Source organism: Stegodyphus dumicola, chromosome X1 (genome assembly GCF_044657685.1).
Source record: "Stegodyphus dumicola isolate Sdum_Otavi_A_Nest chromosome X1, ASM4465768v1".
Lineage (NCBI taxonomy): Eukaryota > Metazoa > Arthropoda > Arachnida > Araneae > Eresidae > Stegodyphus > Stegodyphus dumicola.
This window is the reverse complement of record NC_140780.1, coordinates 194,907,175-194,934,716: the sequence shown is the minus strand read 5'-3', so window position 1 is coordinate 194,934,716 and position 27,542 is coordinate 194,907,175. Positions and strand designations below refer to the sequence as shown.

Genomic DNA, 27,542 nt, shown 5'->3' with positions numbered 1-27,542 from the left:
CAAACTCATGACGACCAGAATATCGCACTCTATATGCGTTTTTATGAGCTTTTAAAATAAACAAATTTCTGATTTTCTTAATTTTTAGGAAATAATTTTGTGTTCCATACTTAGTATTTTCCTTACAGTGTTGCCATTGCTCGCTTTGAAATCGTTGAGTTTGCTAACAAAAAATTCGTTAAAGTTTTATAAAATATGAAATAGATAACAAAACAAATTTCAAATTCAAAATTCGGGCTTCCTGTTGCCCATGTTCGGGTGGAGCATTACGTTATTCAAAATTTGATGGATCTAGGTACCATTTTTTTACAATGCGAGAAACATGCATATATTCATGCAGATTCTTCATTATTTGAGTTCTTTAAATAACAGTATGCACTATAATAATATACAGGGCGATTATATTTAGAGACCAAAACTTAATAGTGATTTGCTGTTTATGGTGAAACGCCACAAAATGCCGTTTTGAGATTAATAGCTCTTCTGGGCTACCCCTCCTTTGGTCTAAAAAAAAAAAAAAAAAAAAAAAAGACTTTGAAATTAGATGCGAATATAACAAATGCACTGCGCAAACCCCCTAAGCTGCTATCATCAATAAAATCATCTCAGAGTGATAATTTAATTCGCAATTATAAGTAGATATATGTTACTAATATTCCAAAAAAGTGCATACTGTTATTATTAAACTCTTTAGTTTTTTTTTTAAAAAAAAAAAAAAAACAGCTCTTCAAAGCTTTTCATGTCCTATATAATTTGTCTCCATTCTGGTACACACTTTGATAACAACTGACTTACAATAAAGAACATATGAGAGCTGAGTTCTACTTTCTTTTCCTGTTATACTGATATACCGAACGAGAACTAAAAACAGATTTCTTTTATAATATACCTCTAACTCACCAGTTTACTTTTCCCTTCGCCATTATCGTCATTCTCCCTTTCTTGACCGCATTTGCGACGATACCGTCGAAAGTACACTCACGGTGATCAGTGGCCGACGCAAAGTTATTGAGCGCAGCGGCGTGTACTGATTAACTGTATTCTTTTGAGTTAACTTCTGAACCCCGTACAGTGAAGTGAGTTCTGCATTGTACATCTGATTGGTTGTCAATTGGAATCCTGATTCAGTTGAGTGAATTTTCAACTTGGTTTCGTTCGATATTGCTGAGTCTTCGAAAATCGGGTTCATTTAATGCAGCTTGTCCCTTATGCTTTGTCCGATTACTGTATTGCTGTATATTTTTATCTTACTTGATTTACTTTACTTCTTTCTATTATCCAAATCTAACTAAGAGAATAGCGTTAAATAACCTAAAAGTATTTTATTACTTTTTTCCCTTAGCATATTTTTAAAGTGAATTTTGAAATTTGTGTCTCATGCTATAATAAATTTCTAAACTTCATAAATCAATCTCAAATTTTATACGAAGAAGTTTATTTGCTTGTAAGGAGAGGAAAAAGTATAAATTTTAATTAAAAAATTACGTTAGTTTTGCTTGGTAGTTTTAAAATGTTAATTTACTTAGCTATTCGAGCTTGACACAAAATTAAGTTTGGGTTGTTCCCTAATGCTTAGACAAATTGAGATAAATTACAGTGTGAATTTAAGTCATTCACAATATTTTAATTTTATTTTATTTATCCCTTTTTAGCTGTTAACTTAAGAAATAAGTCTGTGCCTGAATATATAGATATTTTATAAAGATAAAACAGGGATAATCAACGTGAATGAAATTAAAGATCATGACTAATAAATTATTTTCATCAATAAGTTTTTCATTCTGTAAAATACGAATAACGTCTCGCATCACATACTGTGTAATATTTTTTTCTATTTTGATTGGTAATGCGAATCATAATTTAAAATTTCAAAATAAGCCTATATCAATATTAGGCAGCTGAAAATTATATGACTGAAAATAAAGTAATTATTTTCAACTGGATAACATCAAAAATGGTCTTAATACACTAAAAGGCACTGATTCTGGTTCCTGTTTGCTTGCTTAATCAACTATGGAAAAACACTCAAAGGCTATCTAGCTAATAGAGGCATGTTTTCGTTGAGAATTTTCTAAAGGAAACAGATTCATATTCATGCTACAAATATGGAAATACACCCAAGCAAATAGCCTCGCTGGGATTCAAACCCGCTAGGTTGAAGAACTAATGCTCGGCAGCTTGACTTATTGAGCTTGAGAGCATCAGTTATTGATTTACAGTTCCTCCCAATTTTGAAAGATGAGAAGAATTTTGGGTTTTTGTTGTGTCTGATTTTGTTTTAGGTAACCAAGGAAACTTATAGTTGTGGAATAGTGTTAGAAAATTTAGACTGCTTTAGAACTTATTTTTGAAAAACGATATGATAGGTGCTTTTTCAACAGTTTGGGATATTATTCGTTATTCACAAAATGCTAAGACATATATCATCAAATTTTTGAGTCAAACAGCTAAAGTAGAAATTAAAATTCATATAAAAATTAATGAATGTGAGTATTTGAAAACCGTCAGTTATCTGCTAAGTAAATGCCTAAAACTCGCAATAAAAATAAAATGAATAGCGTTATCGAATAATTTGTTGTTATGTTAGAATCATTATTAGACCTCAGTGACATTAAAATAAAAAAAATGATTTAAATCCGAAGTAAAACAGGAAGATGCCATGCAACATGTAGCTAATAAATTTTTAATATTCAAAGGGAGACTTGGTATGGTACGCAGTCTATGTAGTTGAATCTAACTGAATATATCTGGAAGGTATTATGATTTGTTAATTGAATAGATCTTCTAGATTTTCTGTTACTTTAATTGAAAGGCAAAGAACATAAGGGAGCAGCACAAAAAGAATCAAAATAAATAAACATAATTTATAAAGGCAGTTATTTAGAAATAGATGTATAGTGCTTATAAGTTTTTTAACTGAAACTGCAATTCGAGTATATATGTTCTGCATAAGCTAACATCATACGTGCCCCATGTAACACATACCTACGGGAACGTGACTTACTGTTATTTCTCTAATAATTTAATCATTATTTCATAATTGGAAGCCTGAACAGTTTTATTGATATTTCCATATTCTTTTTCATTCATAATTCTCGAAAATTAAAAATGTACGAATTTTTCCTATTGGAACTTTAATTCCACCTTACCAACACTTTACGTCAGCAAAAATTACAATAAAGAAGAAAATAGAGTATTCTCTAGTTTATAAAAAATACAATGAGTAATGTCTAAAACTTTGCACTTGCGAATGTATATCAAATGCTGTTTATTGAACATAAAATATAAAGTTTTGTTTTTTACTTTTTTTTTAAATTGGCCTCGACGCTTTATTTCATATTCATTTCATAGTTCATATTATTTCATACCATATCTACTTGTGTTTGTTCGACTATTATTATTATTTATTTACAAACATTAAAGTGGAGTAAAATTACTCTTCTTAACATCCTGTTTAATAGACTTTGAAAAGTAATTACCTATATTTCTCTCAAAGAAGAAGTACTGTATTTGAAGCCAGCCTTTGCTAATTCTTAAATTTCAAATTTCAGACGTATTATTTTAATCCTACTTAACGTTAGCCAGGATGCCCTTTAAAGATATTTGTTTTCTTTTATTGAATTTTCTCCTAATTCATATATTATATGATAAGAATGATTTTAATTATGCATTTGTTTCTGTAAGTTCCTTTACATACTGACGCAAATGTTATTTTTTGTTTTTTATTCTGGTTTATTTTAGCTAACTTAGCATCCTGCACCTACAGTCGAAATAGGTACTTTTTAGATACTCCTAGTGTTCCTATTAGATACCGGATTAGATACTCCTAGTGTTCACTTTAATTTTATTTTTCATAATTATTTTTATACAGATAACAAGCTACATGTAACACATAACAACACCTGTAAGCTCAACGTAAGTATTTTAAGAAGCTTGAGAGATATCAAATTGTTACTTATTTTATTATTGTTATTTACCATTTAAAACTGTTGATTTTGAATCCATATTCTTTAACTTAGTAGATTTACATTAGAAACCATATCGTAAATACTGTGATTATACGTCAAATTTCTGCGTCTGTAACAAAATACACAATCCTGTGTTTTCATATCTTTTATTGCAATCTATTTTCTATTTTAAATGTTGAAAAAAATGTTTTGTGTGATCCTGAATCTCTTATATTTATTTTGTGTTACATTCCGTGTTTTATTTTTAGTTGTTTATTCCTCCTTTATATATAATAAAATTTTTCTTTTTCCCTCTCTTTCATCCCTCTTCCATTTTCCCATTTTAAACTCCTTTTTAGTGCTTTTAACAAAGTTTAATACTTCTTCGATTTTCAAACGTCTCATTTTAGTACTTACGCTTAGTTTTTTTTTTTTTTTTTTTTTTTTTTTTTTTTTTTTAATTTAGCCATTTACCTCCGAGTTATATGCAGATTTTAACGCAACTATTGGTTTAAGTTTGCCACTTTTAAAGTGTTCTCATTTTCACTTGGTAATTATATATGATGCCTTCGAAGAAGGGAGCTACAAGTTTTATTTCCTTAAATCTTAATTCTAGACATGTAATTTTACTAATAATAAAGTCCTGGAAATAAGATCAACAATTTTCTAAAAACAAGAGATGGAGTGGAAAGTTTCGTTAAACAAACAACTAAGTTTTTAGTGGACGTATTCGTCATATTCCAATCAGTACGATATTCATTAAGCATTAATAAGTTAAAGACATAAAATTTCATGCTTTAATATACAAAATTCGCGTACAGATATGCTTAATTAATTTTTAACGGATTAGTTACAAATTTAATAAAGAGTCAATCTTACCCAAAGTGGAACTATTAATCTGCAAAATAGACCACTTCTGTTTAGTAGGCTGCTCCCTAAATGATGTATTTTGTTAAAAAATATACACTAAAACGTGATACATATCATTAAATTCATTCTGGAATATCTCCGTTAATTATGCAAGTAGAAGCTATGGAATCTTTCGTATTTAATTTATTAAAATACGCTGCATATTTTATTATTTTAAATTTTTGCTGATCGGAGACCATATTACAAGTTCGATTTCTTATTAAGAGAATCTTTTCACCCTCAAAGTTGAAATGTTTTAAAATATTTCAGCATCTTGTATTTTAATACACTTCATAGGAAAGTTTTATACTCACTCTGAAATATAAAGCAAAAAAACTTGATTCTCGTATTGCAAAAATTTATCCAGATATTTGATTTCAAAATTAGGAATGCTTGATGTTAATTTCCTACTGCCTTAAAGTCTCGATTATTAAAAAAATTAGATTAATTCGATTTCGATTTTTCCCCCTTAAATGACATTAAGTGATATACGTTTGTGTTAAAATAACACGCTGAGTAACGATTATTGGAGGAGTTAAGGCAACAAGCTTATAAGAAAACAACAAGATTATAGGAATTTTGTTGTCATTTCTTTCTTTCCACCGATTATCTATAAAATTACACGTATTTTACAGAAATTGAACTTTTGGGTCATTTTCTCCTCTGTCAATAAAATTCGCAATTCCAAACATAAGGACCCCATTCCGGATATGAACTCTTGGGGTATATACAGGATTTCTTGTCAGTGTGGTTTAATTTACATTGGTCAAAACTAAGAGAGCCTTAAAATTTTGCTCTAAGGAATATGAGGCATATGCTAAAGGGGAAAAACACACACATTTTCTGTTGTCCAATACTGTTGGTCAGAAAATTTCATTTTCCATTTTTTGGGCCTTCCAAAATTATTCAAAAAACATTTTTCTTTGGTAAATTAGATTTTCTAGAGGCGTTTCACATTCGTAAGAACTCTGTCAGTTCTAGTTAACGATACCAATTCCAATTACCCTCCGCTTTCTAAGGAAGTTATTTCGTAGATGTTTTCACTTCTTATAAACCTCATGAACAGAAGATGCCAGTAGCTTGACTTTCCTTTTGTTCTTATTGCCTCATAACTCATCTTATCACTAGCGTCTCGTAATTTGCACTCCTGTAACTGAAGAAGAAGGTTCTATATTTAAACCTCAGAATCAAGTCCTGAAAATTCATGAATATTATTCCTGCTGCTTTAATTCATCCGATAATACGTTTGTATTTAAATGGTGTGCAAACAATCGTTAATAATTTTGTTACAAATGGGATACTAAAAGAAGTTTTATGCAACTAATTTATAAGTTTTCAAATACTAAAAATGCATTATTAATATTCTGATGAAGTTGTATTACTTAGCAATCATAATCTAATAATCATACAAAAATTTATTGAAACTGAAATATTTTTAAATTTTCATTTAAACAAATAATGTTACGATTTGACTGTCAGCCAGTATTGCACTTTCTAAAACACAAATTATAAAAGATTCTCTGAGGAAGATCTTTTTTTCGGGAAGGGGGGAGAGTAAGTTGTAGTTATCAATACTTTTGTTAACAGCCTTCTCAGAAATGCTTTTCATTTAATCTGTAAACATGAGAAACTTTCTCTATAGAAATTTCATTTCAAAGTACATACAAACGCAAATATTTCGCTTTATAGTTTGTGTATAGCCCTTGAATATGGCCCCTAATATCAAAATGAAATATTTCGGTCAATAGCATTTTCAATAAAAAGTATAGCATTTTCCTAAATGTAACTGCAGAGACCAGGAGAATGCATAAAAAGTAAATTTTACAAAATCGATTTTTTTTTAAATTTAAAGATGTCAAAACATGAATATTTGAAACATTTTGTAATTGGAAGTATATCAGCGGCAAATATATATATATATATGATGCTGTTTCTGTTTTATTTTCAGTATTGATTTATTCATCTTCCTATTCACTATTAGTTTCTATTAGTCTCTATTAGTTTCTATTACTCATCTTCTATTAGTTTTTCCCCATTATTGATTTAGTTATTATCTCTTGATTTTCTATATATATATCTTATGTATATAAAATAATTCAACAGCATATAATATGAGGGCAGAAGAAAAGTATTATGAACCAACTTACCTAGATCAATTCTTGTTCTTTTTTTTTATTATTATTATTTCATTTTCCCTTCTTCCGTTTTCTATCTTTTTACTTTCTTTCAGTGATTCTAAAAAGCAATATTGAAACGCTAAAAAAGAAGGTAAATTAGAAATTGATTTTGCTTTGTGTAAACCAGGAATATATATAGAATTTCAAAAAAAAAAAACATATAAACAAAGCACATAAACTTCAGAACTGTAATTTTAGAAAGGAATTACATTTACGTACTATTTCATAACAACCTAGCTACTCACTCAACACTGTTGAGAAATTAAAAATCAAATTATGTTTTTTTTCTTTTTCTTTTTTTTTTTTTTTTTTTTTGTTGGACTGTGATGTATCAATACACTTTCGAAATACTATTTATGTTATTAATATCTTTTTCGTTGTTAAATATTAAAAATTCACAGCAATAAATTTTGAAGCCCATACAAACCATATGTCGTACGGCCAAAAATGGTTTATTCGGGTTAAAAAAAATAAATAGTACACGAATTACACATTCGATTAAGAATATTATCTCAAGTATTTAACTGAAAAAAAATCTTGGTTTAAAAATCAAATTTGATTTTTTTAAAAATTATTTTTCAAAAAAAAATTATCTTTCAATTTATTTATTTGTTTTAATTGCAAAATATTGGAAAATTTGATGTTCTACGTTATCTATGAATTTATTTAATACATTTTTGATTCCATTTGATAAGCATGTTGAAACATCTTAAATGTATTGTGCAATAGCACTGCTGAAATTCGAAATACGAATCCGTATTCGTATATATATATACATAAATAGATATATAGAGAGACGTATACACATAACCTGAAGTAAAACGTTTACAGCTATTTAAACTTTTGTGCTTGTATTTGTATAATATTATATGCATAGAAAGATATATAAGTAGCTATATGTTTTGTGCAAGTCAAGAGTATGTTACAAAAAGAAATTAAAATTTAAACAGTGAAAAATCTTTAAACCGCAGTAGCACTCCAAATGTCTAGACTAGCTGGAGTCATTGCCCCTCAAAATATTTGAAAAATCAAAATACTTAGATTATATCTTTTTCCGTAGGAAAAATACGCATTTATTCTAAAGCAAGAATGGTAGCTTTCCTTTTTTCTTTTTGTCGCATTCTGCGTCATACTGTTAAAAATTAAATTATTATTTTTCCGCGCTGAGGAACATAAAGCAAAACACATTTACTTTCTGACTAAATTAAGCCATGAAATTACTTTTTCTTCCCTAAATACTCTACCAACTTCTTTACTTCAACCAAATTAAAATCGTGAAGTTTTTTTTTTTTTTTTTTTTTTTTTTTTGTGCTTATTTAGCAGTGTTAAATATAAAGTTTTAGTAATGTTTTTATTTTTAATTTAGTAATTAAAAAAGATATTTATTCGTATTTGATAAAATGAAGTTTGTAATTTTTTTCTAAAACTAAACTGAAATACTATTGCTTATAAGAGTAAAATAATAAAACTAGTAGTGTTAGAATATCTTTTATACATTATTTAAAGCAATGAAATAGTTAAAAGCACGCAGACAAATTAACACCAAATTTAATTCTTTTTAATCTAACAAAATGAACAATCAGTTTGAGCAAACTGATTTATGAATAAACTAATGATATGAATTTCGATATTTGGAACCCAGAAAACTAAATGTAATAGATCTTTTTATTTTGATTTCGGATATCTGGATTTAGCAGACCTTTTCGTTTTTGATTCTGGGAAACTGAGTTTAATTGAAATGTTAATAAACATTTATTAACATCTAAGATTGTAGAAAGGGAAAGCAAAATAATGTAAAATTTCTAGAAATGCTAATGCAACTTCTTTCTTCTTGCAAAATAAAACTTTTGTTTAGTTATAATACAGTGCATAGCATAATGATTATTGGTAGGCTTTAAATTTTTTCCATGTTTAATATTGCAACAGAACTTTTAATTTTCAAAAATTTTAATTAAATTCAGCTGTATGGGCAAATCAAAAATTAAAAATCACGGTCTCTTAAAACAGCTGCTTTAAAAGAATGATTTTTCTTAAAACCAAACTGTATGTACATAACAATAAAAATAGTTAGAGGTACTAAGTAATTTTCCATGTACAAAGAAGAATATTTGGAGGAATTATTTTTTAGTCTCTTCTTCCTGTGGATAAATTCATAACTTCAAAGTCAGGAAAAATATTTATAAACTGATAAAAGTGCAGATATAGATAATGCTATGAGATATAATAATGAATGTGAAATAAATAAAATCCTGGGGAATTAAAGCACTGAAAGCAAAAAGTATAAAAATAACAAACTGCTCTGCTTCTCTCCCCTCCAAACAAATGTCAGTGTCACAATAACGAAATTTTTAAATTTACAGAACAAAACACAAAGTGCAAATTAATTAATAATGAAAACAAAAAAGCAAAGTAAAATAAATTTCAAAATCAAAGTTTCAAACCCAGGAAATGAAAGTTGTCTTTGGATTATATATATATATATATATGCATATAGTAAAGAAAAACTTTAAAATTAGTGAATAAGAATAAATAAGTAAATATTTATATATAGAGAGAGGCAAATAATCCGAAGACATCTCTTTTGTGCATGTGTGTGGGTATATACTCATACACACACACATATATATATATATATATATAATCAATATTACTTTAGTAAATAAATTATATATCTATATATATCGATAGAGAAAGAAATAAAGAAGTTAAAAATTTTTCTTAAATCTCATACGCAGTGAACATAACGTTACATTCTGTTACATTCTGTTGAACACACACATATGTATCCATATGTATATATATAATTTTGTAATTAACTTATAAGTTAAAAAATAAAAAAAGACAAAAAATAAAATGTAGGAAGTTTGTAAGCAAAAATGAAATATATATATATATATATATATATAATTGAAAATTCATTTTGCAGCAGTAATAGGAAAGCAGTTGAAGAGAAAAGAAAAGCAACTTCTAGTTTTTCATTTGGCATCATCTGTTATTTTGCAGATTTTGTTCTATTTACTATTTTTAGATATATTTAGTCTGAATATCTTTATATTTAGTGGTGGAAACTGTTTTTGTTTCAGCAAGTATTAATGACAATTAAATATGATGACTGAGGAGTCACCTCATATGAGATGAAAATGCTTTCAAATATGTTATTGGGTTTATTAATGCTGAAGCTTTAATTCACTTAAAACCTAAACAGTCTTCTTTCCAATGTCTAAGGAAAGAATTATTTGATGCAGGTTTCGTATGTACGAGTTTTGATGCACGAGTGTGTGAAATAGTACCATTTTAAAATTAGCAAAATTCTGAAAATAAGAAATTGGATTTCTTAGACTTCTCTTTGTGTACGTGTAACATAAATATACAAGCATAATTCTGTCGCTAGAGGGAGAAACAGAAATGCTCAAACTAAGAGCACAAAAGCACATAACATACATTCTTAACATACTTTTATACTAAGGTTTAATCCAATGACTTAAATATAAACTGGTTTTCTAATCATTCTTGATACATGGTTTATTGAATAAATTATTTGAAGGTTATATATTATAAAACAATGAACATAAAATGCGTATAATCAAAATAAAATTGCATTTTAAAAAACAAAAAGGTGAACGAATTTTAAAACGTTTAAGATAACATATTAAATATAAAATGGCAACCAAATTTTTATCAAGAAGTGTAAGTGTTTTTTATTCCAAAAGTTTAGTTTAAAAAAAATTAAAAATGTTTTAAAAAAAGTTTACATTAAAAAAATACAAACGAGAAAGGACATATAATTCCCATATGATAAATCATTGATTATAATTGCAACAATAATAAAAATGAATTAATTTATAAAATATGGTTCATTATGCACATGAATCTCTTTTCAAAACCTGTTAGGAGTATCGAACTGAGGTGACTTCTTATACATAGAACTTGCTAAAAATGTAGACATTAATTTGGGGAGATAAATAATCATAAAATAAACAACTTGATAAAATTTCTTAATTATATATATATATATATATATATATATATATATATATATATATAATATATATTCTGCGTTCTAATTTTATTGTCTAATTTTATATATATATATATATACATATTATAAGTTTCATGAATCAGCATTTAATTTAAACCGAAAACAAAATTTATACATATATAGTTGTGTCCATGCAGAATTTAATTACCTCTTAAATATATATTTACCAACAGGTTAAGAATAAGCACGCATTTACTAACGGACGTCAACTGCATTTAATATAAGAACAATAAAGAGAAATATTATGGTTTTATTTAATTTCTAGCTTCGTAAAGATATACATATTTTTCTTGGGATGTTAAGTATTTAATTTAATTTGCCAAGGGAAAAAAATCAGTCATAGCTTGGTTTACATATATGTTTCATTTCATGCCTGCCTGCATTAGATTTTTAACAGATAGGCAGAAAAAATAGGTTTGTATGTATGTATGTATGACATACCTGCAAACAGGCATAGAAATTCAATATAATTTTTTCTAAAACATGTCATAGTGAGTAGTAATTTATTAATTTATCAGCTTATTAGCTTAAATTACATTATTTCCACTTAAAAGTTTAATATAGATACACATATTCATATACATACACACACGTATATATATATATATATATATATATATATATTAATATACATATAACTTATTTACTAAAGAAATATTGATTATATTATCTACTAATATAAATTTAGTAAAATGTATCAAAATGAGGTAACCGAGAAGTACGAAAGTTTTGTACGTATGTATCTGTGTGTGTGTGTGTGCACAAGAGGTGTAACGTATACAAACAGCATGGGATTTACCAGGAATATAGGCACATGCTTTGAAATTTATGAAAGTTATCGAAAAAGAAAAAACGCTTACGTAAAATACTTAATTTTGTATTATTCAGTACGAAAATAAATCTTATATATATATATATATAACTTATTTACTAAAGAAATATTGATTATATTATCTACTAATATAAATTTAGTAAAATGTATCAAAATGAGGTAACCGAGAAGTACGAAAGGTTTGTACGTATGTATCTGTGTGTGTGTGTGTGTGCACAAGAGGTGTAACGTATACAAACAGCATGGGATTTACCAGGAATATAGGCACATGCTTTGAAATTTACGAAAGTTATCGAAAAAGAAAAAACGCTTACGTAAAATACTTAATTTTGTATTATTCAGTATGAAAATAAATCTTATTAAGATAAGCAGTATACGATATGAAGACCTTTATCATTCATAAAACTGTATTTATTTATGTTACGTCAGGAATGTTTTGAATAATAATAAATGTAAAAAATATCTATAATATGTGTATAATAGATCATTTTCTTTAGTTGAATATACATAAAAAATAGAATTATCCCAGTTTCGAGAAAGAAATCCCATGAGTAAGAAAAATTAATCTATGTAAACAAACCATGGAAGAAAACTGTAAACAAAGCATCAAACATACCAGTACTTCTGTTTAAAGTGTCGAATCTGTTTTAGTTTTTTTACAATGATTTATAAACAAATTTTAAACACAGATAATGGTCAAGCAATAAAATTAAATTTACGAGAAACTTAACTACAAATATCAATTATGTAGTGAATAAATAAATTTTTAAGAGTGCATGACAAAATGTTTACGATTACCCAAAGAAGAAACATAAGTGCATTAAGGAATGTGAATAACCTAAATGAAATTAACAAAATTATAAAAGCATAACTGAAATTACTTGAAATATGCGCTACATTGCAAGAATAGATTATGTAAGTTATGTTACAAATTGCAAACAAATTAAACTTGATTACTAACTGCCTGACTATCGGAAATAATGCATCAAACATGTCAAGATTTTTCTTAAAGTAGCATGATTTTTAAGGACTATAAGAGATTTTGAGAAACGAGTGCGAGATCATGAACTAAGATTTTCAAGATTACAACATTGCCTAAGCCTAACTCGATAAACGTTACTTTCCGATGTTATGGTGGAAGTTTAAATGGCTTTCAAATCATCGTTTTTAAGGTCAATAAATAAACTACTCTTGCAGTTTCTTAAGCAGTGGGTGCTCTGACTTCACGAAGCTACAGACAAATTAAAACTGATGTTTTGCTTACCGTTGAAAATCAGCTTTTCCACAGCAACCGCCATCTTGCGAGGAGCCAAAGGCCGGAACGAAAGCAAAAGCTAGGAGCCAGTTAGAAAGCCAGGAGAGAGGAGGGGTGTGTCGGGGGGTAGACACATAATCGCCTGCTGGGAGGGGTAGCAGCGGGAAGATTTAGGGGCTGTGCTACAATTGGAGTGTCGACGTGAGGCTATCTGTTACAGTTTTTTAGATGCCTTTCTCTATAACCGAAACTAACCTAGCACTTTTAAATGCATTTGCTTATTCATTTCCTGCCTCGAGCATACATGATGGGTATGTATGCTTTCTTTATAACAGATTTGTGTTCTTTATAACAGATTTGCCTTTAGCAGCACATCAGTGTCTAATAATCTTCAGCAAAAATTTATCTGCTGAAAAAATGCATTAAGTTGTATTATCTGCTACGTAGCTCATTTATATAAGAAAATTATTTTGAATGAGTTCACGAAAGTTAACACAGCAGTAATTATAAGTGCTCATATAGTACATTACATTTCAACAAATAAAATAGTACTTTAGACGTTTGTTATATTTCACTCATGCATATGTGTTTTTCAGTTTTGAAAGGAATATTTTTAAACTTAATTTGAAGATGTTTTTGTTTTATTTATTTATTTTTTTCTCTCTTAGAAACTATTTTAATTATAGAATAATAACAAACTATGTTGCTATCCACACAGCAAAACAGTCTCTTTTTTTTTTAATTCTCTATTTTAAAGACAATCTATGAGGAACGTGTTCTTGAATTAGAAAGGACCTTAAAACAGATGAGGTTTATGTGAAATAATCGAAATAATTTACTAGATAAGCCTGTAAAACAAAATGTTGAAAATGAGCAGAAAGTCGCTTAGTGGAAAAGTCTTAATACCACTTGTTTTGACTTATACAGAAACCTTTTTTACCCGACTCTATGTATTTGGTAGCTTCAACGAGAAATGTGCAATGCCCCCCCCCCTCATTCTGTTTAAATTTATGACATCCGCCAGAGTGATTACGAAAACGTTATTCAAATACAGTGAAGCCCCGGTTTATGAATAATCTGTTCCTGAAGGCCGTTCGACATCCGAAATGTTCGTAAGCCGAAACTATTTTATCTTTAGGAATTAAAGTAAAATTCATTGATCCTTTCTGGGCTACAAATGATTGCTTATTGAAAATTTACATATGTATTCTGCACACAAATTCGTAATACAAAACCAACTGAAATCTTTAAATCTTAGGGGGTAGACGTAAATATCTATTAAACATATTAAATAGACAAAAGCTGAAAGAGAATTGACCGCATAAGCGGGAAGTGATGAAGAAAAAATATTGTTTGAATGAGAATTCTCTTTCCATTAAAACACTAGGTTAACTGTTTTTTTCTGGAGCATCTTTTATCTTTTCTTTGCTTCTTAGCGCCACTCGACTCTACTTCAAACATGTCGGGCCTCCGTTTGGCTCAAGGTTTGTCCAGTGTGGTTTGCTGTTGTTTAAGCTTTAAAATATTTCTTAAGTGAGACATGGAATTATCACTGAGAATGCTTGCTTAAGTTTGTTACTGCTTTATTAGGGGAAGTTTGTTACTGCATGAAAATTTGCATCTAGTGCCACTTAGTACTGTCTGTACACACACACGCACTCACAACCCCCATACACAAACAAACAAAACAACAACAAATGTATAGTTCCTATAGCTTCTGTTCTACTGGGCCGATCAAAAAACTTTAATTTGCGTTTTTCATGCCTCGAAAGCGCGACTTAGGATATATGTTAGATTTATATATAGCATTGTTTTAACATAGGTGTTTGAACACAAGACTGGAGTTTTTCTGAAATGACATACCAATTTTTTTTTTCATATTTCGATTCTGTGATTCAAATTATACCTAAATATTAAATTTTGTAAAATTTGGTTAGAAACTTATCAAGAAATTTAAAAATTTATATTGCCACTCTTTTTTCAGGTTGCACCAAGTCGGCCATGGTGAAATTATTAATTTATGGTAACCTATCTTCCTTTCCCTTTCACTGTGCACGAGGGGGAAGTACATAGTTTATTCTTTGAAATAGTGTTAACGAAGTGCGTAAGCCACATTTGGGGTTATTATCAATTATAACAAATATGCCAAATTTCAAAACCCGTCAATATTCATATATATCTTGAGAAATATTGAATAAAAAATTCTAATTTTTTAAAGGTATGCCTGGAAATAAGGTGATGGTAAAAACTTGATAGGTTGTAAAACAATTTTTTTCGAAAAATTTATAAAAATTACTGAAAATACAAATTTTGAAAACAAATAAAAAATAGCTGCGAATTTTATTTCGGTTGAACCTAAATTTCGAACTGTGAAAGAAGGAATCAAGTAAGTTTAATAAAGAAATAGATATTAATGAATATATACCAAATTCAATTAACATTAGGAAGCTAAAATTTTGAGAGCTAATTTTTTTACTACTCATGCGATTTTTACAAAACGAGGCACTTTAGCATTATTTGAGTCGTAGAATCGAAATAGGGTGGAAATAGGTATATAATAAGGTGGAAATAGGTATATAAGTTAGACCAATGCTATGTATAAATTTAATATATACTATATCGTAAGTCGAGCTTTCGAGACATGAAAAACGAAAATTAAATTCCGTAAGTTGGCCCAGTAGAAAGGTATATACAGAGCTGCCCCCCTTTTTTGACAAGGTATACATATTTAAAAGATTAAACCATTAAGTCAATCTTCTCTTCCTTCCACTTCTTCTGAATCTGTTCCAATGGCTTTCTCCACAATCGCCTTTTGTTGTTGCTTCAGAGGACGCTCCAGATCTTTCTTGTTCAGTTCATTTTTATGATCCTCTGCTAAATCCTCCAAGTCTCCGTTGCTAACTTCCAAGCTTTTGAATGGTCTTGACTAGATACACAATACCATAGCTAATAAAAGAAATCCTTAAAACCCCTGTAGAGATTTTAGGGTTTTTTTTTTTTTTTTTTTTTTTTTTTAAGCAGGAATTTTGAAAAATGAGCAACGTCTTCGCCGGGAATCGAACCACGGACCTCTTAATTACGCGCTGAGCGTGCAGACCCCTACACCACGAAGACACGCTAAGAAGGCGTGAGAAATACCTTATACCCTCAAAATATCTGGTTGCAATACAATGTGGCTGTAATTTCTACCGGATTCAAGTCATTTACTACTAGGCTTTGTTAATTAGCGGTAGGCAATGAAAAATATCTAAATAATGTTTCTAGATGTTCCTGAGTGCTACTGTTGTATCAGTGGTTACCTTGAATATATATCTTAAGTCGCGAATATAAATCATTGAAATATCTTTGACCCTTGAATATAAATCTTTGAAAATCATTTGTTGCCTAGTGCAGTGTTCCTAATTCAAGATACTATTTCTCATCCGAGAAATTACTTGTTCAGATAATTTGTTCATAAACCTACTTCCTCGTGGTGTGAGGCGTTCGTAATCGTAGATTTCACTGTATCTTCGAAAGGAAGTCAATATTATTGCATCTTGAGCGCACAAAGTGGTCCAAAAAAAAATCGTTAACATGTATTTCAATAAACGTACTAGAGGAAAAATACTGTTCCGGTTAATTTAATTTGATTTTAAGCAAACCTTTTCAGTTTGATAATTTGGAGGAAAGGAGACACATAAATCAATATCCGAATGACTGTGATTTTTTATAGCAGTATAGATGCTGAATGCACGAAGCAACTAAAATCTGACTCGACTATTCAGGAAAAAAAAAATGAGCCGCAAAATAATTTAAGATTATTTGTATCATAGGTCATAAACTATTCAACTGCATTTTTATATATAATTCAGATGTAGAGCAAAAACGTTATCTTTATCTTAACCTAAAGCTGTAGGTGTTTCATTATTATAATTTCAGTACATATTTGTTACCAGTATGTAGACAATTAATAAAACTAATATGCTAAGCATTTTTTGTTCTTTCTTGGAATTATAAAATGGATCTGGCTAATGGTAGAATACACACAAAAACAAGCAAATAAACAAAATAATAAATATAATAATTTGTACAGTTCTTTTTATTTATTTATTCTTAGACGTAGCTTTTAGGTTAAATAGTCACGATTCTCATCTGTTTTTAATACCTTAGGTTTTCGTTTAGCCAGTTTCGGGTAGCCACTGACTCCTGATTGATTAATTTAAAGAAAGTTTTCTTTCGATTAATTTTATTTTTATTTTTAAAAATCAGACGCTACGAACGTAAAAAAAAAATGTGCACACAATTGTATACGAGAAGAAGGAAATTATATAAAATTTAAACTGTTAGAAATGCATTTTATTTATTAATATTCTAGACTTAAAAACTTTCTCCTCACATACCCTGCAGCCTATGGTGACATTTCTTATACAATACTGCTGAATATAACTATAGCATTGGGTTTTACTTTCACCCATCAGTTTTAAGGCAAGCAAGGTGCCAGAAAATTCTTTTAGAATCCATACCCCTTTATAAATGACTTTAACAAATTATTCAATAAGACTCAAAATTTTCAAAACAAAAGAGAAACACCCCAAAATGAAGCATATTAACATTAGCAAAGTAACAACCTTGTGTTTGGCTTAGATTTAGTCGATTGTGTTTAGCACAATCGATTTCGAGGGCAAACAGGTACATGTCCCTCTTCATCAAGAGCAAAGAAATCTGCATGGCTGGTAAAGATCTTGCAGTCGATTGAGTTATTGACTAAATGTATGCCAAACAGAAGGTTGTTACTTGGCTAAATTTATGAAAAAATATTTTATTAAATGAGGTAAATAAATCATTCTATAGTCCATTACAGCAGCACTGGTAATATTTTTCTTCCCATGCACAGCATTTTCACGTGAAAGCACAATTTTATAGATTATGTATTGGCTCTCCGTTGCTCTACTACACTATTCACATTAAAAAAAATTTAAAAACATGGTAAAGCCTATTTGCAGTTTTATCACTGATAGCATAGAGTCATCATGTCATAGAATCAGCACAGAGTTTGCCTAATGTTATTGTAGCACATATTTCGAAGAAGTATTTGAATCTGTTATTAGCAAGTTAATAACAAAGTAAGCGACAGAAAACAGTGAGAAAAAGTATCAGAAATTAAAATTCTCTTTAGCTTTTTGTTGGTGGATGGTATGTTATATCCTTCCTCTATATTTTTAACGTAGTAGATTTCACTGATGCACATTCTCTTTATTGTAAAGTGATGTTTATGTAAAGTATTGCGTGAAATAACTTTATGATTCAATATTTTTCATTCAAAGTTGTTAAAAAAATTTTTTTGTGCATTTTAGTTTCATTATTTCAATTTATGTATGATATAAAATATAAATTTGCACATACATTAAAAACTACGCTCTTTCTTTCTTGAAAGAAATCGAAAAAAGAAAAGAGTAAAGAATAATTATTGATTTTACTAGAAGCCTTATTTAAATTGTACAGATATAAAAAATGCCATTAAATTGCTTATCTGTTTAATAGCCAAGTATATAAATAAAATGCAGAATTTAAGGAAATTCACTTTCTTTCAAACGGGGGGTCATTTCTTTTGATCGGCTATTTCGTGATATGTATATACTGATTGTTTTAAAAATTAACTTCCGAATTTTTTAAAAAATGACATCTCACTTGATCTAAAATGTAATTTAATATTATGTATTTTTAAATGAAATCATCAGCTTTCTCAATACTTTTTTTTTCCAGTAATTACAAAGGCCTGGTATCTGAATTTTAAAAAAGCTGTGTAAAAAAACTAAAATGGAAAGATACGAAGGTTAAGAGCTCACTCCTGCTTCAAATTTTACACTTTTAAAGGTTAATATTTAAAAAAAAGTTTTACATAGTTTAAATATTATAAGGAGAGCTTTTAGACTCCCTTAAAAACTGAGGGTTGGGACAAACTGAGGTCGGGTGTTTGTCTTTGTGAAACTCGTGCCTTTGTCATGGCTACCAAAACTTTGATTTGCATGTCATATGAATATTTTATGATAATTGTATTACTTATAAAAAAAAGGCTTGTAATTGGTTTGCGAAAAAAAAGTGTTATTACAGTTGCAGTGCTTATATTGCTTCAAAATACCATTTGACATTTTCTTGTGAAGAAAATTATTTCTAAAGTTTGGTGGTGGTGTAGCACCTTTAAATACAATTTCAAAGTAAATGAAATTTCGATGCAGACTCGTAGCATTCACAACAAATAGTTACACAAAAAATCAGCGTGCGAAAACCTTGGTTTACAGAGCAAATATTCTGTTAATAATCTTAATTTCGCTAAAAGGTACCGAAATTGCAAGACACATTATTGTTCTTAAATGACTGTATTTGTTAAAATTGTAAATATCGCAGTCTTACAATTTGAAAAATAATTACAGATCTTGACAACAGCTGTGCTAGAAAGCATGACTTATGCAGGACTGAAAAATTGAAATTGCTTCATTATAAGCATTTCTAATATCAATATAGGGAGATTAGAAGTAATCTTCATCAATAAAATTGCTATGTACACTGCAGCGTTTTATTTTCCTCTTGAACCACAGGCATGCTTTTTAATTTACTCCCGTATTTAAAACTCCCAGTGCGGCATGTAGAAAAAGAATATTAATGCTGGTATATTCCAGAAAGGTCAAGCATGTCTTTTATTTCCTTCGAAACTTCTCAATCACAATGAAAAACAATCTTGTCACAGCCAATCACCGATATTTCTTTAGTGATGCGTAGTAAGTTCTCGATGCACCATTTACAGTAAGGACGTAGAAAGAATGCAAACAATAGATCGAGGGAATAAAAGTTTTCTCCAGATTTAAAGGGAAAAATCGAACGAAATTTCGGGAGAAAAAGTTTTAAATATAGACTCTTTCAGAGCTTTCTTCCTTGTGCTTGTAATTACTGTAAGAACTTAATTAGCGAAAGTTTTACTCTACTAAGCGAATTAAGAGAAAAGGACAACGGTTAAAGGGTGAGAATTTAAGTTCCTTCAATGAGCTGGAACAATGTGAACTGTAACGACGATTTTTTTCTCCTTCTCTTATCGTTAACATACTGCTCTCGGATGAGTTTTATTTAGTATTCGGAAGCAAAGTTAAAATTTCTTGGCCTAATTGGCCCTTTTTAAAGTATTTTCACTTTCTATGAACATGTCTGTTTTCAGGCCCATCAGCGTGGCGGAAAAAATGCAATTGCAGATTTACTCTTGCAGGAATGCAAGAAGATTGAATTAACCGGAATGAATCGTAACTAAAAAGGCACATAATTATCCATTCAGTTGGGAACTTCAGATACTTTCTTTTACTATATAAGTCATTCTCTTTAACTAATCCGTTTCTGTCTTTAAATGAACTGGAATGATTTGTGTTTCCACTTTCATAGGAAAGTAAAATTGAGTATGACTAAGAATTATACTGAAAGTATATAAAGCATTTTGTTTGAAATCGGATTCATATATTTTCCAATTTATGATGTAACACAGGATGATAATTTTATTGTATGTTATCTAATGAAAAGCAGTAAAAGAGTTTTCGATTAAGTTATTCTGCGTTAAAAAAAATTATATTAAATGACGTAAGGTGCAGTGCATACAGCATGTTTCAGCAAGATTTGAGTATCTTTCGCGGTAAGATTTTGGTAACATTCTTGGCAATTTTGTGAATGAATGAATGAAAGCCGTTTAACAAAATAAAAGTTTCGTTCCACTGTAGTGGTTCTTGGCACATTTTTGAACTAGGGGTGTATAAGAATAATAGTCATGAATCGTGGCCATTTGTTGAACAGCATAAATTTAACATTAAATATTTTGTGTATGATAAGCTTCAGATTTGAAAAAGCTGCAAATATTTTTTCATTTATTTTTATATTGATATCTTTTTGTTCCAAAAATACTGTAATACTGCTATGTTTGTAAAAAAAAGGTATTTTTATTGTATTTTAAAACATAGGTTTCTTCTTTTCTTAATTTAACTAAATAATTTTCTGAATTACTGTTTTAAAAGAAATCATAATTAATCAGTAATTTAAAATTACAAATAACAATTATTGGGAAAAACGTTTTAAAAAAATATTGTAGAAAAAGCTCTTGCTGTTTGCTGGTTCTTACCGTTTTTTATATAAGGTACGTTTCATCGATATATACCAAGTCTGTTTCATCATTTTGGAAAATTCGCTAAGTTAAAAAATTTAAATTTACCCTTAAAAAATAAATTTTGCAACAAGCCACTCTTCCCCAAATCCCTTGACTCAGTTGACTAAATTTATTTATTTTTCCTTCTGCAAAATATTTCTTATTAACACATGTTTATTTAAATTTTTTCCCATATTTTGTAATAAAATTATCATAGCATGCTCATTGCAGTTTCATTTAAAGAAAATTTTTGCGTTTATTTTTGCCTCCCTCCCCTTGTGATCCATGTAACTTCCTGGGGACTGCAACCCTCACTTGAAGACTCTTCACAAGATGTTATCCAAGTTTCAGATATAATTTAACTTTGTAAATATTTTTTTTATCTGTTACTGACTGGATTTATTGGAGGCAAATAGTTTCCATAGTAATAATTTCTCATGAGGTTAATTTCGCTGTAAATAATGGACTCAGGATAAGTATTTTATCATGCGTAAACCTAACAATCAATGGGAAAACTTCAGACTTCAGACCTGAGGTTAATTAGTTGCAAATCTAAAACACATGAGAGGAATTTCACCATGTGACACCTTAAGAAAGATCAAGGCAAAAATTCGTTATTTCACAAACTTTGTACATGGTTTACGAAAATTAGGCTTCTAATAACTTTAAATCAAACTGCTTTTTGCTGTGAAGTATATATGTGTACAGCGGCTTATTCTATTATGCCTAAAGCTTCTATTCTACCTAAAGCGGCTTCTTCTATTATGCAATGAAATTTCCATTTCCTGCGGGTCGATGTTCAGCGTTCAAGCCTACCTTTACTTTATTCAGTTTTAAAAATACTATTTTTAATATTTCTAAAAATTTAAAAACAATATTTGGAATAGACAAGTAGCATTATGAGATGATGTAAATTGGAAAACATTTAAATTTTGCTACAACTATTTACTTCAAATGAAATTTCATCCTATGTTTTATACATCAACATTATGAACAGATTTTATTTTATTCATTAGGTTCAATGTTTCCACACGTATTTTATACCTCTTCCCTTAGAATATAAGAAATACAAATGCTTCATTCTAGAAGCAAACCGAATATTTTCGCAAGCAGATTCATTAAGCCGAATCAAAAGCTGCTATAATGCGAAAATGAAAAGCATGTATTTTTCACAAATACATAAATAAAAAAAAATCCCTAAAACTCAGTAAATAGTAGCATATTATGCCATTCAGGGCTCTTTAGCAGATATTTATAAAAACAAGTTTGAAAAACTATCCCTTCTAACATATAGGAAAAGATATGGGAAAAATCGTTTCATGGAAAACCTGATTATTGTGGTCTTCTTTCCATTTTTTTCAGACTTTCAAGACAGAATGGCAGACAAGGGTAGTCAAAAAGATAAGTAAAAAGAGAAATCAAAACGAGAGTTGTCATCGATTAAAGATCCTCCCTTTTTCTCTATTATGTAACCTTCCTTCCTCCTATTCTATCAAAATCTCCACGCCTTGCATTCAGTCTTCGTACGATTCGAGAATCATTCCGTCGTTCAATCTTTCACTGGTAGTGTCTTTTCTCCTGTTTTCAGGTTCTTTCGCACTTTTTCGCTACCAGGCAGAAAGAAAATGTGTATGGAACAAAAGTAATGCTGATGTTTCGGATTCTTTTATTCTTCGATTGGTGTTTGTTGCTCCTTTAGCGAGAAAAGTGAATAAAGACATTTTTTTTCGATATCTTAGGAAAACCTAATTCGAAGAGATAGGAGGAATCAAATATGAAAAACTGAATTTCTTTAAATCTTAATTAACATTAATTACAATGTATTCCTAAATATGTAACTTTTATCAGTTCCTGTTACACTTTAGAGAATCCAGTCAAGTTTGGATTGGAATGCAAACTTACCAATCGATATCTACAAGGAAATAAACAGTGAATAATTCTGCACATTATGAACACAATGTGATAAACATTCTCAGTACCCGAATGCTACATTTAAATTTATCATTTGTTTATAGAGAGTTATTATTGATGCAGGTGTATACGAAAATGACTGCTTGGTAAAGAATGAAGAATTTTTTCAGAATTTTGGGTCTTAGTTTTCGGATTTGATTTCTTTTATCTGGTAGGTAAACATTTGGAATGATAATTTACTCGTTGACTATTTCTTACAATGTGATGTTATTTATTGCCCTAGTTAAAATATGAGCTTTAATCTAAAATGCACCCTTTTGCAGAGGTTACAAAGTGCTTTAAACACTAAGTTTAACGACATTAAATCACTGAATATACGAATTAATACTTGTTTATCACACTGACTAATATAAAGTTGTAAGCTAAAATATAAATTTGAACTAATTATGTAGTTTGAAAAAGAGTACAGAAATGTGTATAGTACATTGTGAGATTCTGGCAAATTTTGACAGGAGCCAAAAAAGTGAAAAGTTTCTCATTTTTCCGTCAAAGGTCGACTTTTATTTTTATATGCATCAGCTTTACATGCTTCATACATCAGTAATACGTTTAAGCTAAATTGCTTAAGAATATTTAATTCATTTTCATAAATTAGTTCGCATAAGAACTTTTTAATGTTCCTTAGTTCATTTACCTCTTTCATTACCACCAACTGTTTATAGTTTGGCTTGAAATTGTGTTGCAAATTTCTCGCAAATGATGTACTTTAATTTTTTCATGTAATAATTTCTTCCTAGTTTTTCTGCTCATAATCAGCTTCCTAGCGAATCACACATGATAATTCAGCAACATATCTTTACCAATATACCTATTCTTCGGACGGAAGAACAAAAAAGAAAATTGTTTTCATGAGAAATATAATAGAATAAACTTGTAATGATTAATTTTTAGTGAAGTATATATGTATGATCCTATGCAGTAAAGTACATAAATACAATTGCACTTTATATTAGAGGCTACGTAATAATCCAGTAAGAAATCTTATATAAAAATTTTAGTAATTTCTTTTTTCTTAGCAGGTTTTTATTTAGAGCCAGCTCTTACCAAATGCGTATATTTCTGCCTTTAACTTTCATAGATTAGTTAGGTCATTTAAGCGTAGCAGATTTTTTTAAATATGTTTTACCCATCTGTAAAAAAAAATATTATTTGGAAATGTAAGAATTCTTCTTATAGGAGAAAACAAGTCCTTTTTGTAGTTCCCTAAGCCCCTGTCGTGAAGACAGATTTCCTGAAACAGTTTTCTTCCATTCCCTAGTCAATGGAGCAAAACGACGCACAAATAGCAACGGATGCGGTGGCTATACCGTTTGATGATGTATATATCGACTAGCGAGAAAATCCGAATCTATACTTGTATTTTTGGTCTTCGCATGTACTAGTTGCAAACTTGGGAATTCCTTAGAAAGCACTTATGTATTTGTTTTCAGTTTTGAAATACTACATAGGATGAACATAGTTTTCATTTATCAGACAAATCCTGATGTGAAAGTAAATCTAAATTTTCAATATTTATTTTTTCGTTTTAGAAAAGAGGGTGATAATAAATATGATTAGACTCATCTAAACCTGCCACTGTCTTCGACATAGTGCCCAAATGTGGCTAAATCCACTCCGCAGTTTTGCCATATCTCATATGGGAATAATTAAATCAAGTTTGATGAAATATTTTCTTATTAGGTCTTCATAATCAAGAGTTCTTCGATATTTATTTCTCTCACAAACACAAAGAATGCAATAAGCGAAAAGCTCTCATATTGGCAGTACCCGCCGTTTATTAAAATCGCTTCCGTTCAAAACATATTTGAGTTTATTAAGCGGCTGAGCTTAAAAAACGGAAATTGTGGTAACAGTTTTAAATTTTCATGTAACATTTTACTAACAATTAATTCATTAATTAATCCTAAAATAATAATTAAATTTAATATTAAAATTATATTTTTAGCAATTTGGAAATTCATTTTTAATTTTTAATAAAACAATTTAATTGCTTTTAAAATTAAATTCTCCATTAAATTTTATCTTTTGAAACAACTTGGACAAGCTACAAGATAAGCACATAATAAATTTAAAGAAAACCAATTCTTCCAATGATTTATTCATACTTCAGAATTTACTTTTCTAGGCAGCTGAAAGATTGCCCTTTGTCTGTTTAGTTGATCTGCTACTTCATGTTTGCAAGCTTTACCTTTTCTTCAGTTAGCAATTAGTTTCAATTCAAAGGTTTTATTGTATAGTAATGCTTCGAAGTACATCATAAACTTTATTAAAAGTCTCTTTGAACATAATGCGGAGGACTTTGAAAGTGGAAAACTTAAAAGATGGGATAAAGAAGATGCGTTTTCCTACTATCAGCTGGTATTCGAGAAGGAACCCTCCTCTCATATACAATGCCTTTAGAGAATAGTTTTTGTTAAATTTTAAGGAAATTCTGATGCTCTGAAGCAAGTGCGGACGAAGAACTCTGAAAACAATGCCTCACAGGTATAGAGACAGGGGAAGTAGAAAAATATTTGTCACAGCCATTTTATTGAAGCACCGAATGATAAATATAATACCTGAATAAATATATATGATATAATACCTGAATGATAAAGCCACAGTCCACAATACGTTAAAATGAATGAACTATGAAAAGTTTTGATAGGTACAAATAAGATATTTCGGCATTGAAGAATCAGTTTCTGTCAGTCGGTATTTAATAAGCGGCGGAGATGAGTTTAATAAACGGCTTTTTTTATTGATTAGTACGTATTTGTTTTGGTCCCTGGAAAAATGAACGCAATAAGTGGCTGATTTTATTAACCAGTGAGTTTACTAAGCGGCGAATACTGTGGATAGTCTATAATCCTCTCAGTGTAAAATCGAAACAGATCTGAGCTATCAATTTCAACAATCTTACAAAATGACTAGAAGCATAAAGCAGGCGTACTTATTAACGAAAGAAAAAAGTATTAAGGTTGAAAGGAGACATCTTAAAACCGCCTGCAGTAACAATTGGCATTCATTAAAAATGTTTACTCTTTTATAAAATTGCTGCAGGTTTATTATTTTATTTGCAAAAAATTACATTAAGATTTATCTATATTTATTTACATACGTCCTATATTTTCAGTTTTTCTATTCCCCTTCTTTTAATCAAGAAATGAACTTCTGCTAATAAAGTTGAATGTAAATATGATTAAGTGAATTATGAATGATTTATGTAAGAAGTATAGAATGGTGAAGTAAAGATTTCATGTAATGCACATTATGATCTAGCAATTGTCTTGTTAACGTTTAGGTAAATTTTATCACAGGAGCAAAACGTTGTCACCAAGAATACCGCATTTAAAAATTCCGTGACTTTGGTTTTTCACTTGATTCATTTTAAGTACTTCACTTTTTCTATGTATAACTTTTTTATGTAAGTACTTCCCTTTTTGTATGTAAGTACTTCCCTTTTTGTATGTAAGTACTTCATTTTTTGTATGTAAGTACTTCACTTTTTGTATGTACTTTTTGTATTACTTTGCAAACTTTATAAGCTTTGAACTTTGAAGTACTTATTACTTTTTATTACTTTGAATTTTATAAGTATTTATTACTTTGAACTTTATAAGCTTTGAAAGAATTACGAGTGTGCATTTATGAAGTAAGAAAGCTAAACGTAAAATTAAAGGGAACCCCCTCCCTACCCCTCCAAAAAATGCTAAAGAGAAAATATAGTTTATTTTTCGAAAACCTCGTTTTAGTATATTTATGCGTATAAATATATGATTTATATTACTAAAGCCTTGTTTTTACTTGTTCAGATTTTTTCTAATATGGAAAATAGTCGCAGTTTAATAAATACGCTACAGTGCTATTCTGCACTAAGCAATTTATGTATTTATGCTGGAGGGGAATAAATGAAAAAAAAAACATAAGTAATTTTCCAACAATTGCATTTACAGCTTTTGAATGTACGATAAAATTTATAAAATCCTGATCATAACAATTAGTATGGTATTTTTAAATCCTTATACATGGTAGAAATAAAATTTACTTTACAACAGGAAAGATCACAGCTATTGCTTCATTATATCAGCATTTTATATGATAATTAAAAATTGAAACACGGCATAAAAATCTACCTTCAAATTTCTGGTTGATTAAAATAAAAGTCAGTATATGCTCAAAATAACCTGAAAGTTGTGGAATTCATCTCCGATACAAACCCTTAATGTGAATACTGCTGCAAAGCGAGCTTTAATGAAAAGGCTTCTTTCCCTGAGGCTG

At 29.2% G+C, this 27,542-nt stretch overlaps 1 protein-coding gene and 1 long non-coding RNA gene across 2 annotated transcripts in view; one reads left to right on the top strand and one right to left on the bottom strand.

Moving 5' to 3' along the window:
* The window catches only part of LOC118191272 (uncharacterized), a 136,257-nt gene extending 122,957 nt beyond the window's left edge, over nucleotides 1-13,300 (bottom strand). The window contains exons 1-2 of the long non-coding RNA XR_015038544.1: nucleotides 13,169-13,300; nucleotides 7,004-7,112 (exon numbers count right to left, since the gene is read on the bottom strand). This is a non-coding gene — a long non-coding RNA (uncharacterized LOC118191272). The remainder of the gene's footprint in view (nucleotides 1-7,003; nucleotides 7,113-13,168) is intronic.
* Nucleotides 13,301-13,342: 42 nt separating this feature from the next.
* The window catches only part of LOC118200749 (uncharacterized), a 178,424-nt gene continuing 164,224 nt past the window's right edge, over nucleotides 13,343-27,542 (top strand). Inside the window, exon 1 of the mRNA XM_035372715.2 lies at nucleotides 13,343-13,470. The gene's annotated coding sequence lies outside the window, so the exon portion shown is untranslated. The remainder of the gene's footprint in view (nucleotides 13,471-27,542) is intronic.